Source organism: Choloepus didactylus, chromosome 8 (assembly GCF_015220235.1).
Source record: "Choloepus didactylus isolate mChoDid1 chromosome 8, mChoDid1.pri, whole genome shotgun sequence".
In the NCBI taxonomy this organism is placed as follows: domain Eukaryota; kingdom Metazoa; phylum Chordata; class Mammalia; order Pilosa; family Megalonychidae; genus Choloepus; species Choloepus didactylus.
In genome coordinates this window covers 145254436-145269919 of record NC_051314.1, presented here as the reverse complement: position 1 = coordinate 145269919, position 15484 = coordinate 145254436, and positions in this window count along the sequence as shown.

The following is a 15484-nucleotide window of genomic DNA, read 5'->3' as shown; positions in this document are numbered from 1 at the left end:
GTAATCTTGAACTGCAACTAAAGATGGAGTAGCAAATGACCCAAAGGACATTAGTGGAACAACTGGAAAAAAAAATGGAGTATGGTCTATATGCTTTAGATCAAAATTTAACTTCTTGAACTTGATAGCTGTAGTTAAGGTGGTTATACTAATGTCCTTGTCCTTAAGAAATGTATGTGAAAGTGTTAAGTGTTAGAAGGGCAGGATGTTAGCAAATTACTCTCAAACGTTTAGAAAGCAAATGATAATAGAAGATGGATAGATAGGTAGACAGATGATATAATAAAGTTGCAAAATGCAAATACTTGGTAAATCTGGTTATCTGCATTGGGGGTTGCTCTAGCTTGCTAATGCTGCCAGAATGCAAAACACCAGAAATGGATTGGCTTTTATAAAGGGGGGTTTATTTAGTTACAAAGTTACAGTCTTAAGGCCATAAAGTGTCCATCAACAAAGGGTACCTTCACTGGAGGATGGCGAATGGTGTCCGGAAAATCTCTGTTAGTTGAGAAGGCACGTGGCTGGCGTCTGCTCCAAAGTTCTGGTTTCAAAATGGCTTTCTCCCAGGATGTTCCTCTCTAGGCTGCAGGTCCTCAAAAATGTCACTCTTAGTTGCTCTTGGGGTGTTTGTCCTCTCTTAGCCTCTCCAGAGCAAGAGTCTGCTTTCAACGGCTGTCTTCAAACTGTCTCTCATCTGCAGCTCCTGTGCTTTCTTCAAAGTGTCCCACTTGGCTGTAGCTCCTCTTCAAAATGTCACTCACAGCTGCACTGAGTTCCTTCTGCTTGTCAGCTCATTTATATGGCTCCACTGATCAAAGCCCACCCTGAATGGGTGGGGCGATGCCTACATGGAAATTATCTCATAAGAGTTATCACCCACAGCTGGGTGGAGAACATCTCCAAAGAAACACTCAAAGAATTACAATCTAATCAACACTAATAACATCTGCCCACACAAGATTATATCAAAGATAATAGCATATGGAGGAACATAATACATTCAAACTGGCACAGGGGTATTTTGGAGTTCTATATATTGTTTGTTTGCTTTTTCCTGTAAGTTTTCCTACAACTTTCCTGTAAGTTTCAAGATATTTCAAAAGAAAAACGTTAAAAAAAAAAAAAAGAAAAATCAGTAATCCCCTGCCCCCCCCAAACAAAAACAAAAACAAAAGCAAAAAAAAATCAATTGGCAATAAGGGTAAGGGTCTATTTCTGAACTCTCGATTCAGTTCCATTGGTTTCTATATATATCCTTGTGCCAGTAGTTTGCTGTTTTGACTGCTGTAACTTTGTAATAAGCTTAAAGTCAGTAAGTGTGAGTCTTCCAAATTCATTCTTCTTTTCAAAATGGTTTTGGCTATTTAGAGCCCCTTATCCTTCCAAATAAATTTGATAATTGGCTTTTCCATTTCTGCAAAGTAAGCTGTTGGAATCTTGATTGGGATTGCTTGAACCTGTAAATCATTTTTGGTAGAATTGACCTAATAACAATATTTAGTCTCCCAATCTATGAGAGTGGGAAGTCCTTCCGTTTGTTTACATTCTTTGATTTCTTTTAGCAAAGTTTTGTAGTTTTCTGTATAGAAGTCCTTCACATCCTTGATGAAATTTAATCCTAGATATTCAATTATTTTAGTTACTATTGTAAATGGAATTTTTTCTTGATTTCCTCTTCATATATCTCATTACTAGTGTATAGAAATACTAATGATTTTTGCTGAATTCATTTATTAGCTCTAGTAGCTTTGTTGTAGATTTTCAAGACTTTCTGTATATAGGATCATGTCATGTGCAAAGAGTGAAAGTTTTACATCTTCTTTTCTTATGTGGATGACTTTTATTTCTTTTTCTTGCCTAACTTCTCTGGCTAGAACTTCCAGTACAATGTTCAGTAACAGTGGACCTACTTGTCTTTTCCCAGATCTTAGGGGTAAATCTTTCAGTCTTTCATCATTGAGTATGATTTTAGCAATGGGTTTTTCAAAGATGCCCTTCATCAAGCTAAGGAAGTTTCCTTCTATTCCTATTTTTCTAAGGGTTTTTATCAAGAAAGGGTGCAGGGTTTTGTCAAACGCCTTTTCTGCATCAATTGACATGAATATGTGGTTTTTACCCTTTATTTTGTTGATGTGATGTACTACATTAATTAATTTGCTTATGCGCTGATTTGAATGTATTATGTCCCCCAAAATGCCATTATCTTTGATGCAGTCTTGTGTGGGCAGGAAATGTATTGGTGTTGATTGGGTTGGAGATTTTTGATTGGATATTTCCATGGAGATGTGATCAGTCAACTGTGGGCAAGATCTTTCATTGGATAATTTCCATGGAGTTGTGACCCTGCCCATTCAGCATAGGCCTTGATTAGTTTACTAGAGCACTATATAAGCTCAGACAGAAGGAGCGAGCTTGCTACAGCCAAGAGGGGCACTCTGAAGAATGCACAGAAGCTGAGAGAGTAGCTGCAGATGAGAGACAGTTTGAAGATGGCCATTGAAAGCAGATTCTTGCTCCAGAGATGCTTAAGAGAGGACAAATGCTCCAAGAGCAACTGAGAGTGACCTTTTGAAGAGGAGCTGCTGCCTAGAGAGGAACATCCTGGGAGAAAGCCATTTTGAAACCAGAACTTGGAGCAGAGACCAGCCATGTGCCTTTCCAGCTAACAGAGGTTTTCTGGATGCCATTGGCCATCCTCCAGTGAAGGTACCCAATGGTTGATGCATTACCTTGGACACTTTATGGCCTTACGACTGTAACTGTGTAACCAAATAAACCCCTTTTTTAAAAGCCAATCAGTTTCTGGTGTTTTGCATTCCAGCAGCATTGGCAAACCAGAACAGCTTATATTTGATCCCCCTTGCACACCTAGGATCAATCCCATTTGGTCAATGTGAAAAATTCTTCTAATTTGCTGCTAGACTCGTTTGGCTAGTATTTTCTTGAGGATTTTTGCATCCATATTCTTAAGAGAAATTGGTCTGTAATTTTTTTTCTTTTATCTTTATCTGGCTTTGGTATTAGGGTGATGTTACCTACATAGAATAAGTTAGTGTTCCCTCCTCTTCAATTTTTTGGAAGAGTTTGAGTAGGATTGGTATTAATTCTTCTTGGAGTGTTTGGTGAAATTCACCTGTGATGCCATCTGTTTCTGGTCTTTTCTTTATTGGGAGGTCTTTGATAACTGATTCAGTCTCTTTACTTGTATTTGGTCTGTTGAGGTCTTCTTTTCCTTCTAGATTCAGGGTAAGTTGTGTATTTCTAGGAATTTCTCCATTTCATCTAGGTTGCCAAATTTGTTGGCATGCAGTTTGTCCCAGTTTGCCAATGCTGCAGAATGCAAAACACCAGAGATGGATAGGCTTTCATAAAACGGGGGTTTATTTCACTACACAGTTACAGTCTTAAGGCCACAAAGCATCCAAGGTAACACCTCAGCAATCGGGTACCTTCACCGGAGGATGGCCAATGGTGTCCGGAAAACCTCTGTTAGCTGGGAAGGCAGCTGATGTCTGCTCCAAAGCTCCGGCCTCAAAACGGCTTTCTCCCAGGACGTTCCTTTCTAGCAAGCTTGCTTCTCTTCAAAACATCACTCCCAGCTGCACTCTCTTTTCTCCCCCCAAGTTAGCTCATTTATATAGCTCCACCGATCAAGGCCCACCCCGAATGGGCGGGGCCACGCCTCCATGGGAATATCTCATCAGAATCATCTCCCACAGCTGGGTGGGGCACATTCCAAGCAAATCCAACCAGCACCAAAAACTTCTGCCCCACACAAGACCACAAAGATAATGGCATTTGGGGAACACAATACATTCAAACTGGCACACAGTTGTTCATAGTTTCCTCTCATGATCCTTTTTATTTCTGTGGGGTCAGTCCCCTTTCTCATTTCTGATATTATTTGTTTGCATCCTTTCTCTTGTTTTTATCTGTCTAGCTGTTTTAGTTTGCTAAAGTTGCTGAAATGCAATATACCAGAATTGGGTTGATTTTTAACAATGGGGATTTATTAACATACAAGTTTAAAGTTCTGAGGCCATGAAAATGTCCAAATCAACAGGCAATGCTTTCTCCCTGAAAACCAGCTACCAGCAATCATCAGCTCCTCTACCACATTTGTTGCTCTCTCCCTTCTCTCCCAGGTTTTGTTGCTTCCATCTTCTGGATCAGTGGCTCTTTCCCTGTTGCTGTGGTTTCTCTTTGCTTTCTGTGAGTCCTATCTCAGCTTCTCTGGCTTGTCTCTCTCAGCTTCTCTATATTTCATCTCTTACAAATGACTCCAGTTAAGAAGATTAAGACCCATCTGGGGCATGCCTCAACTGAAACAACCTAATCAAAAAGTCCCACTCTGGATATGACTCCCAGTGGTGTAAATCACACCGGCAATGTGGGACATGACTCCCAGGGATGAGCCTGGACCTGGCATCATGGGACTGAGAAAGTCTTCTTGACCAAAATGGGGAAGAAAAATGAAACAAAATAAAGTTTCAGTGCTGAGAGATTTCAAACGGAGCAGACAGGTCATTCTGGAGATTATTCTTATGGATTATTTAGATATCCCTTTTTATTTTTTGGTGTATTAGAATAGCTAGAAGGAAATAACTTAAACTGTTGAACTGCAATCCAGTAGCTTTGATTCTTGAAGACAATTGTGTAACTATATAGCTTACATGGTGTTCTAGTTTGCTAATGCTGCTGGAATGCAAAACACCAGAGATGGATTGGCTTTTATAAAAAGGGGTTTATTTGGTTACGCAGTTACAGTCTTAAGGCCATGAAGTGTCCAAGATAACACATCGGCAATCGGGTACCTTCACTGGAGGGTGGCCAATGGTGTCTGGAAAACCTCGGTTAGCTGGGAAGTCACGTGACTGGCGTCTGCTCCAAAGTTCTGGTTTCAAAATGGCTTTCTCCCGGGACGTTCCTCTCTAGGCTGCAGTTCCTCAAAAATGTCACTCTTAATTGCACTTGGGGTATTTGTCCTCTCTTAGCTTCTCTGGAGCGAGAGTCTGCTTTCAATGGCCATCTTCGAACTGTCTCTCATCTGCAGCTCCTGTTCTTTCTTCAAAGTGTCCCTCTTGGCTGGAGCAAGCTTGCTCCTTCTGTCTGATCTTATATGGTGCACCAATAATTTAATTCAGACCCACCCAATGGGCGGGCCAACACCTCCATGGAAATTATCCAGAGTCATCACCCACAGTTGGGTGGGGCACATCTCCATGGAAACACTCAAAGAATTACAATCTAATTAACACTGATAGGTCTGCCCACAGAAGATTACATCAAAGACAATGGCATTTGAGGGAATACAATACATTCAAACTGGCACACATGGTATGACCATGTGATTGTGAAAACCTTATGGCTCACACCCCCTTTATCCAGTATATGAACAGATGAGTAGAAAAATGGGGACAAAAAAGTAAATGAATAAAAGTGGGGATGGGGTGATGGGATGTTTTGGGTATTCTTTTTTACTTTTACTTTTATTTTTATTCTTATTTTTATTTTTTGGAATAATGAAAATGTTCAAAAATTGTGGTGATGAATGCACAACTATATGATGATACTGTGAACAATTGGTTGTATACTTTGGGTGATTTTATGGTATGTGAATTTATCTCAATAAAATTGCATTAATAAAAGGTCCCACCCACAGTAGGTCTACACCCACAGGAACAGATTAGCTTTAAGAACATGATCTTTTCTGGGGTCCATAAAAACTCCAAACCATGATACTAGCTTAAGATTTGTCAATTTTATTGATCATTTCAAAGAACCAACTTTAGGTTTCATTAATGCTCTTTGTTGATTTTTTATTCTCTATTTCATTTATTTCTTCTCTAATCTTTGTTATTTCTTTCCTTCTGCTTGCTTTGACATTCATTTGCTGTTCTTTTTCTATTTCCACAGTTAGGTCTTTAATGTTAGCTCTCTTCTTGTTTAATATAAGCATTCAGGGCAATAATGCTCCTCTCAGCCTTACCTTTGTCTCATACCATAAGTTTTGATATGTTGGGTTCTTGTTTTCATTCAACTCAAGATATTTACTGATCCCCCTTGTAATTTCTCCTTTTACCCAGAGATTCTTTAAGAATGTGTTCTTTAACTTCCATCATGAATTTTCCATTTCTCTGCCTGTTATTGATGTCCAGATTCATTTCATTATGGTCAGCGAAGATATTTGTGTAATTTCAATCTTTTTAAATTTGTTGAAACTTTTTTTGTGACCCATGTTGTATATCCTGGAGAATTATCCATGTACACTTTAGAGGAATGCACAATCTGCTGGTTTAGAGTTCAGTGTTTGTAGATGTCTGTTAAGCCTAGTTCATTTACCATATTATTCAAATTGTTGTTTCCTTATTGTTTTCCTGTTTATATGTTCTATTTATAGAAGACAGTGATGCATGGATGTGCTGGTTTGAATGTATTATGTCCCCCAGAAAAAGCCATATTCTTTGATGCAGCCTTGTGGGGCAGACATTTTGGTGCTGATTAGATTTGCATGGAAATGCGCCCCACCCAACTGTAGGTGATAACTCTGATAAGATATTTCCATGGAGGCATGGCCCCACCCATTCAGGGTGGGCCTTAATCAGTGGAGCCATATAAATGGGCTGACAGACAGAGGAAACTCAGTGCAGCTGTGAGTGACATTTTGAAGAGGAGCTACAGCCAAGAGGGAGACTGAAGAAAGCACAGGAGCTGCAGATGAGAGACAGTTTGAAGACAGCCTTTGAAAGCAGACTTTTGCTCTGGAGAAGGTAGGAGAGGACAAATGCCCCAAGAGCAACTGTGAGTGACAGTTTGGAGAGAAGCTGCAGCCTAGAGAGGAACATCCTGGGAGAAAGCCATTTTGAAACCAGAACTTTGGAGCAGATGCAGCCACGTGCCTTGCCAGATAACAGAGGTTTTCTGGACACCATTGGCTACCTCCAGTGAAGATAACTAATTGCTGATATGTTACCATGGACATTTTATGGCCTTAAGACTGTAACTGTGTAACTAAATAAACCCCCTTTTATAAAAGCCAATCCATCTCTGGTGTTTTGCATTCCAGCAGCATTAGCAAACTAGAACAATGGAAGTCTCCAACTATTATTGCTGAGGTGTTTTTTTCTCCCATCATTTTTGCCAATGTTGGTCTCATGTATTTTGGGGCACCATAGTTAGGTGCATACATATTTATGATTGTTATTTCTTCTTGTTGATTGACCCTTTTACTAGTATATAGTACTCTTCCTTGTCTCTTGTAACAGTTTTTTACTTAAAGTCTCTGATAGTAGTACAGCTACCGTAGCTCTGTTTTCATTAGCATTTGAATGGAATATCTTTTTCCATTCTTTCACGTTCAACCTGTGTGTGCCTTTGCATCTAAGGTGAGTCTTTTAAATAACATATAGGTGGATTGTGCTTTTTGTCCATACTGTCAATCTGTGTCTTTTTGACTGGGGAGTTTAATTCATTAACTTTCAATGTTATTGCTGTAAAGTCAGTACTTACTTCAACCATGTTGTCCTTTGGTTTTTATGTCATAGATATATAGATTTTTTTGGTTTCTCTTTTCCTTTATGGCAGCCTCCTTTTCTGTATAGTTGATCTTTTATGATTTACCTGACTAATCCCTTTCTGTTTTATTTTTCTGTATATTTTCAGAATACTTTCTTTGTGGTTAACCTAGGGTTTGCGTTACACAAGGTATGTCTATAACCTACTAATTTGAAAAGATATCAATTCAACTTCAATAGGATACATGTTTTCTGCTTCCGTCTCCCTCCTTTTCCCCTCTTTATGTTTTTTGTCCCACATTGCCTCTTAATATTTCACATATTATTTATCAGTAAATTTGACTCTTTCTTGTTCAATCTTATTCTAACTCTTACATGAAGAGTTGAGTTACATATTCAAAATTGTACTATTGGGTTTTGCATTTATCCACTTAGTTAACTTTACTGAACATCTTCACTTCACACTGCTCCAAGCCACTCTCTCCTGTCTTTTCCTTTCAACATCAAGAACTTCCTTCAGCAATTCTCATAAGGCAGATCTTTTTTTGATGAACTCTCACTTTCTGTTTATCTGTGAGTGTTTTAAACTTTCCCTCATTTTTGAAGGATAGTTTTGCTGGCAGTTGGGGCTGGCAGCTTTTCTCTTTCAGTACCACTGCCTGGTCATCTACATGGTTTCTGGTGAGAAATCACAACTTAGTCTTATTGAAGAGCCTCGTATGTAATGGATCACTTTTCTCTTGCTCCTTCCCAAATTCGTTATCTCTGGCATTTGACAATCTGATTTGTGCCTCAGAATATGTCTAAGAGGGTTTATTCTGTTTATTCTGTTAGTACATGATGCTTATTTGTCATGTATACTTATATTTGCATAAGAGTTGAGATATTTTGGCCATTTTCCCTCAAAATTTGTTTCCGTCCCTTTTCCCTTCTCTCCTTGTTCTGGGACTCCCGTGATGCATATGTTTGTTCGCTTCATGCTGTTTCTCAAATCCCTGAGACACTGCTCAATTTTTCCATTATTTTCTCTATCCTCTATCTGTTCTTCTGACTATATGGTTTATATTGTCCTGTCTTCTTGTTCACTGCTTGTTACTCCTGCTTGTTCATATGTGTTGCTGTATGCCTCTAGTGTATTTTAATACACTTTATTATGCCCTTGATCTCTATAATATTTGTTGTTTCCTTTTAAACTTTCTAATTCTCTTTGCTTTCACATTATCTTCTAATATCCTTTAACTCTATATCCACCATTAGTTTATTTCTATCCAAATCTTCCTTCATCTCCTTGAACTGATTTTGGAGATTCTTTTTAAACTTTCTTGATTAGTTGTTCCAAATTCTGTCTCCTCTGCAGTTTTAATTGTTCCCTTGACTGAGCCATATCTCCTGTTTCTTAGTACAGCTTGCAGTTTTTTGCTGATGTCTGATCATCTGTTTATTGTGATCTGATATCTCTGAAGGTCAGATTTTCCCTCTTGCCTAGGGTTTTATTATAGATTGGTATGTGTAAATGCTTTCCTTTGACACTTTGTCCAAATTATACTGGACCTTTAGAGTAGCCCATGTTAAACTATTCATATTTTCTTAGCTTTTACACCCCTGATTCTTGCCCAGGATATGCAGTACAACTATTAATATTGCCCTTTTACTTGCAATTGTTTTAGCTCTAGGAGAAAGTGTCCTTTCCTCTGTTCCTTCTCCCGGAACACTTATATATTCTGTTTTGTCTTATCAGAATTTTTTCCCCAGCTCTTATGATTTCTCCATCACTCAGGTGAGTACAGTTTTCCCTTTTTATTTTTTCTTGAGGTTTTTTTTCTGCCTCTATTTTACTTCCCCCTTAGGATATCCAAAGTAGGTCAATACAGAACAGTCTATTTTTCATTTAGGTAATCCAGCAATCAGAGACTGCAGTGGCTGATTGTGTGTACCTCTTGTCAACAGTTCTGCCATAAGCTCACTTTTTTTTCCCCTGGGGGAAATTTTGTATGCTGCACTCCTCAGTGCTTTGGTTCTGCAGCTCTGGGTCCCTGTGCCTGGATATGTGTGGGGTTCTAACTCACTGCTGTGAGTAGCTTTATGGTCTACATCTGCAGCAGAAGGGATCCAAGCCATGCTGCCTGTGACACCTAAGCCATGCAGGACTGAGGGGAGGTTCAGACTCATGGCTCCAGGACACAAATCTATTTGTTTTGGGTGGGTTTTTTTCTCCTTTTTCTTCAATTCAGCAATTGTGGAGTCCTTCTCCAGTCTCCATAATCCTCCAGAGTTCTAAGCAAGTAGCATTTGTCATTTTATTGCTTGTTTCTGGAGGGAGACTTTTCCAGGGGATGTCTTGTGCTGCCATGACATCACTCAATCATGTTTTAATTTCAGTAAAGGGATAGTCTTAAGTATCAGCAGTTCTTTTCATTGCTAATAACCAATAATTCAAAACATCTTTTAAGAGAAAACTACCACATGTCTCAGTGTGTTCCTGAAAATCTGACTATTCAGCTGGAGTAAGTGACCGTGGAGGAAGTCATTTTGTATTAAGGGTATGAAGGCAATGGGGAACTCCAGCTGTTAAAGGGGGTCCCCTTGGAGCCACTGGTCTTAATGACCCTCAGATGGAAGGTGAGAAGATTGCATGCAGCCTTGCAGCTTAGAAACCCTGAGTAGAGGGGTAGGACAATGCTGCTTTAAGACCCAGGCACATTCCTTGGGGAAGGACTTTCAGTGGTTGGCCATTGGCCATGTAGTCTTTAGATAAGCCCTTTGGGATGTGGTGAATCTTAAGACCTCTTCGAGGGACTTAAGCATTCTTAGCATCTCAGCCATCAACTCGTCTTGTTTTGAGTGTTTTGATCTTTCTTCATGAAGCTTTTGAACCAGGGTGCTCAATTTCTCAATCAGTATCATGTTAACACTCTCAGCCTTTCTATAAATGTCTACAGGGGTCAATATATTTGAAGACTCTTTCCTTAGCCCAGCATGTTTGAAAGATGACCCAATCTCTGAACATCTGTTTTTACCAAAACTAAACATGTCAAGGAGTTGACATTTCTCTTCAATCTGTGAAATAAGTGTGTCTGCAGGCTGTTTTTCATGTTTTATAGGAAGGTGGCTTCTAATGAACTGTACAAGCCTGGACAAAAATAAGAGGCCCACCAAAAAAACCTGTGTCAAGTGGGCAAACCACTGTCTTCACTAGAGGCTGTTAAAAGTGCAGCTCAGCCTCACGTCATTGGGCAGCAGCTCCATAACCACCTCTCAAGGATCAGCTCAAAACCAAGATGTACAGATGGTCACAGCCCCTCCAAGGCACTGAAGCTACCATCGGGTTCTGGCCAGTAACCGTGGATTCACCAGCCACAACAAACCCCAGAGATTCCCATGCATTCCACCTGGGACCCAGCTAGTAAGGGGCAGCCTGGAGAGGTTATCAGTGAGGTATTGGGGTGGATTCAGGTTGCACAATGTATTTTTCTCCATTTCTGTCTAATGATCCTACTTCTTTCCTTCTTTCGTCTTGTTTTATTATGGATATAATACTGAAACACAGTGAAATGAGCTGACTTCAAGGGTATCTATGATGTGCCAAATTTTGAAGACATTTTCATCCCCACACACACATGATATGCAGCAACCTAATCAAGATGTACATCACGTCCATTTACCCAGAAAGTAATCTTCTGCCCCTTTTCAATTAATACCATCCCCTGCATCATAAACAGTTAATATTATCTGGTGATAATTTTTATCACCATTACCTAAGATTTGCTAGTTATTAAACCTTGTAAAAATGAAATAAAACATAATATACTCTGTTGCCCTCAGCCCGGCCGGCAATGAAGCTCCTGAAGCCGACCTGGGTCAACCACAATGGCAAGCCGATTTTTTCAGTTGACATTCACCCCGACGGGACCAAGTTTGCAACTGGAGGACAAGGGCAGGACTCTGGGAAGGTTGTGATCTGGAATATGTCGCCAGTCCTCCAGGAGGATGACGAGAAGGATGAAAATATTCCCAAGAGGCTTTGCCAGATGGACAGTCACTTAGGTACATCGGCCCCGGCACCGTGTTTGGCTCCATGGGTAAGCTTGCCAACCTGGAGCAGTGGCGATGCGTCTCCATCCTCCGGAGCCACTCGGGCGCTGCCAGCGGTGGAGTCTGGTGGCGCGTCCCTGGAACCGGGCAGCACCTTCCGTGAGGGCGTCCAGCATGGGTCGCGCTCAGCGGGGACTCGGACGGGGTCCCTGACCTGAGGCTCGGGCCAGGCCGACACCTCGACTTCCCTCCTGCCCCCCACCCGCCCCCACCCCATGGGCCTCCTCAGTATGCAGGGGGACCCCGTCTTCCCCTGGGGGCCTGCCACTCGTGTGTGAAAGGACAATCGGTGGAGATAAGAAAGCACTGCGTCTCTGAAAAGCCTATTTACTATTCAATTCATCAGTGGGAGGATGGGAAGAAGTTAGAAGTAAGGAAAGATCTTTTAAAAAAAACCAAAAACATTTACCCCACAGGAAAAATCAGAGTGTAATGTAATGTTTACACTATTAAACTAAAAAACAGAACCAAGTAAGTACTATGAAGAAATTAGCAGTTTTCTGGAAAATAAAGTCTTCAAAATTGATACCGTAGACTTACGGAAACCTGAACAGGGTAATAACTACTAAAGAAGTCAGAAACTGCCTTAAAATGTTTCCTGATCCTAAATTATTTATTGATGCATTCTTTCAAGCTTTTAAGAAAAACTTTTTCTGGAACATAAAATAATATTTATTCTTCCAAGGAAGATATAACCCTGGGTTTCTAGTAAAAATAATAGTGAAACAAAAGTATAGGCTAATATGAATAAATTTAGAAAGACAGAGACAAAAAGTTCCTGGATTTAACAATATTTGAAAGCAGTAATTCATTATGACTAAAGATGACTTACAACAGAAGAATTGTGGCGTGCAAGGAATCTATTAATAGAAGTCAACTTGTTAGGACGTTAAATAAGGAGGGCTGTAGTCATCCTAGGAGATATTCTAAGAGGAACATCATATACCTTGCAACAGTCCCTGCTGGGAATCCTAATAAACAGCAATGGGAAGATGCTCCCTTAGCATGGAGAGAGCCCTGTGTCATTGTCAAACCGATGGCAGAAACTACAGTTCAAAGTCCAGCCTTGTTCCCATTTAGACCAGGAAAAGACAAGGTTGGGTGTTGTCACCTTGTATTGGTCTGCAATACAGTTGAACAGAAATCAGAAGGTACACGGATGGAAAAATAAAAGTCAGGATTGTTATCCTGTGAGAATGCCATTTATTGCATCTTGAGAAAACCCAGAGGAATAAAGCACTTAGAACCAATAAAACAACTCACTAAATTGGCTTTCTATGAGAAAATTTTTAGTTACTTATTTTTTGGTAGTAATAGCCAATTCAGATATCTAATTGTGAAAAGAGATGTTGTACACAGTAGGACCAAAAATTGTCACTTCCCCTGCAGATCTTACAGATGCAGGTATGAGATCTGTATGGCTGAAACCAGGCCCTTTTTGGGAGAGACACGATGACCACTTCCATCAATAGAAAGAGCCAAATAAAATAAAGACTTTTCCACCACCCCCCCAAAAAAAAAACATAATACACTCTTCTTTTGCTCAAAATAATTTTTTGAGTGTCATTCATGTTGCTGTATAGATCAACAGCTCACTTTGTTTTCATTAACAGTTTGTTTGAAAATAACTGATTTTATCACAAATACATTTCCATTGTCCTACCAGTGAACATTTAGTTTGTTTCCAGCTTAGTATGCTGTGAATAAAGATGTTGTGAATCCTAATGAACTAGTCCTAATTTTACATGCATTTTCTTTGCTCCAGGATAAATACCCAGTAGAAATGCTGAGTCATAGAGCAGTGTATCTCTAAGTCTATTAGAATATGCCCAAAAGCTTTTCAAAGTATTTTTTCCATTTTGCACACTATCAAAAATATGTGAGAGTTACAGATGCTCCATTCTTGCTAACATTTGATATTTTTAGAACTTAGAAAATTTTTAATTTTGGTGGATATGAGTTGGAATCTCATTTTAGTTTTCATTTTCATTTTCTTAAACATTAAGAAATGATCCAGCACTATTTTCATATATTTAATTGCCATTGTATACTGAAAGATGATTTTGACTTATTTTAAATTATATTGTTTCCCATTTTATAATATATTTGATGCGATTTTCTAAACAATAATTTAAAAACTATTATTTTAACTGTTTTGTTAGGATTTAATTTACATCAATAAACGACACATATTTATATTGCACAGTCTGATACTTTCTAACATATGTACATGTCCATGAAACCACCACCAAAATCACAATAATGAATATATCCATGACCCCTCATAATTCCATAGTGTCACTTTGTAATTTTTCCCTCACCCCTGGCCAAACTTACTCCATCCCAAGAAAAATTCTTATCTGCTTTCTGTCCTTATAGATTAGTTTATATTTTCAATAATTTTATATTAATATACTCATTCATTATGTACACTTTTGTATTTACTTATGCACTATATTTTGATATTCACTCATGATGTGTGTATCAATATTTCCTTCTGTTTTAATGCTGTGTAGTATTTTATAGTATAATTAAACGAAAATTTGTTTGGCACTTGACCTGTGAATAGATCTTTGTGTTCTTTCCAGATATGGACTATATAAAAAACAACAAAAATTTGCAATTTACATTTGCAAGCAAATCCTTTTATGGACGTATACTTTCATTTGTTATTGGTAAGTATTCAGAAGTACAATGGATGAATCATATGGTATAAAATTATTCAGATAACATATGTCATCATGTTGACAAAGAAACCTGAGTCCTAATTTCACTCTGAAAATTCCCGAAAGATATGAAATAACTTTAGGAAATTATTCTTTAGAATTTAAAACCCAGGGTTAAAAAGAAAAGATGAATATACAATAAGTGTTAAATAAAAAAATGTTTTAAAAACAGTGTAAGGATAAGTTATTAATAAACATTTAAACAATATTACTGTTTTCTATTTCTAACAGTTTTGAAAGTAAAAGGAAATTTAATTCCTAATTCTAGTTGTCCCTCTAGAGCTTCAAGACAAAGGACAAACAAGCATATTGATTGACATTAATCCAACAGTTATGAGGAACAAAATGTCTTTGAGAAAACTTTCTCAGATAACATGTAAAGACAAGATTGCAAGGATTTTAGCATTATTTCATTAAATAAAAATAATTTAATTTTGATCCAAGTACATTTTGTCTTGGGAAAGCCTTTGCTAAATAATACTTATGTTTCCTTAAAAGATGATACATATTTATTACATGATTTCATCAGAGTGTAACATAAAAATAGAATTTATTTATTAGGAAGGTGTCAGATTTTTTACATTATATGGATCATCCAAAAATATTTATAATTATCAAAACTAAACCTAGAAGTGTAAAGCCTTAGTTAATATTGCCATTTAAACTGATTACTTGGCATGACTATATGTGTGTATATGCATATATATTAATATTAAAATTTTTAAAAATATATTCAGTAATTCAATGTAAAAACTCTGACTACCAAAGACAGAGGATTGGTAGCTGAGAGAAAAGAAAAATTGTCTTCAGGAATGCACAGAAAGCAACACTTGTTTATAAAATATTTCTTGCCTTCAGTGTATTCTCCTGAGATGGCAGATGGTGTTACCTCCCCCAAATGTGCACAACTACTTCTTACACTTCATTTGCACTTGTGCTCACTCTCCTTATGCTGTTGGGTACTGTGCTGATTTGAAACTGTTATGTACCTCAGAAAAGCCATGATCTTTTAACCCAATCTTGTTGGGTGGAACTTTTTGATTGAGTATTTCCATGGAGATATGACTCACCCAGCTGTGGTGGAGACCTTTGATTAAATTATTTCCATGGAGGTGTGGACCCCACCCATTCAGGGTGGGTCTTGATTGCTTC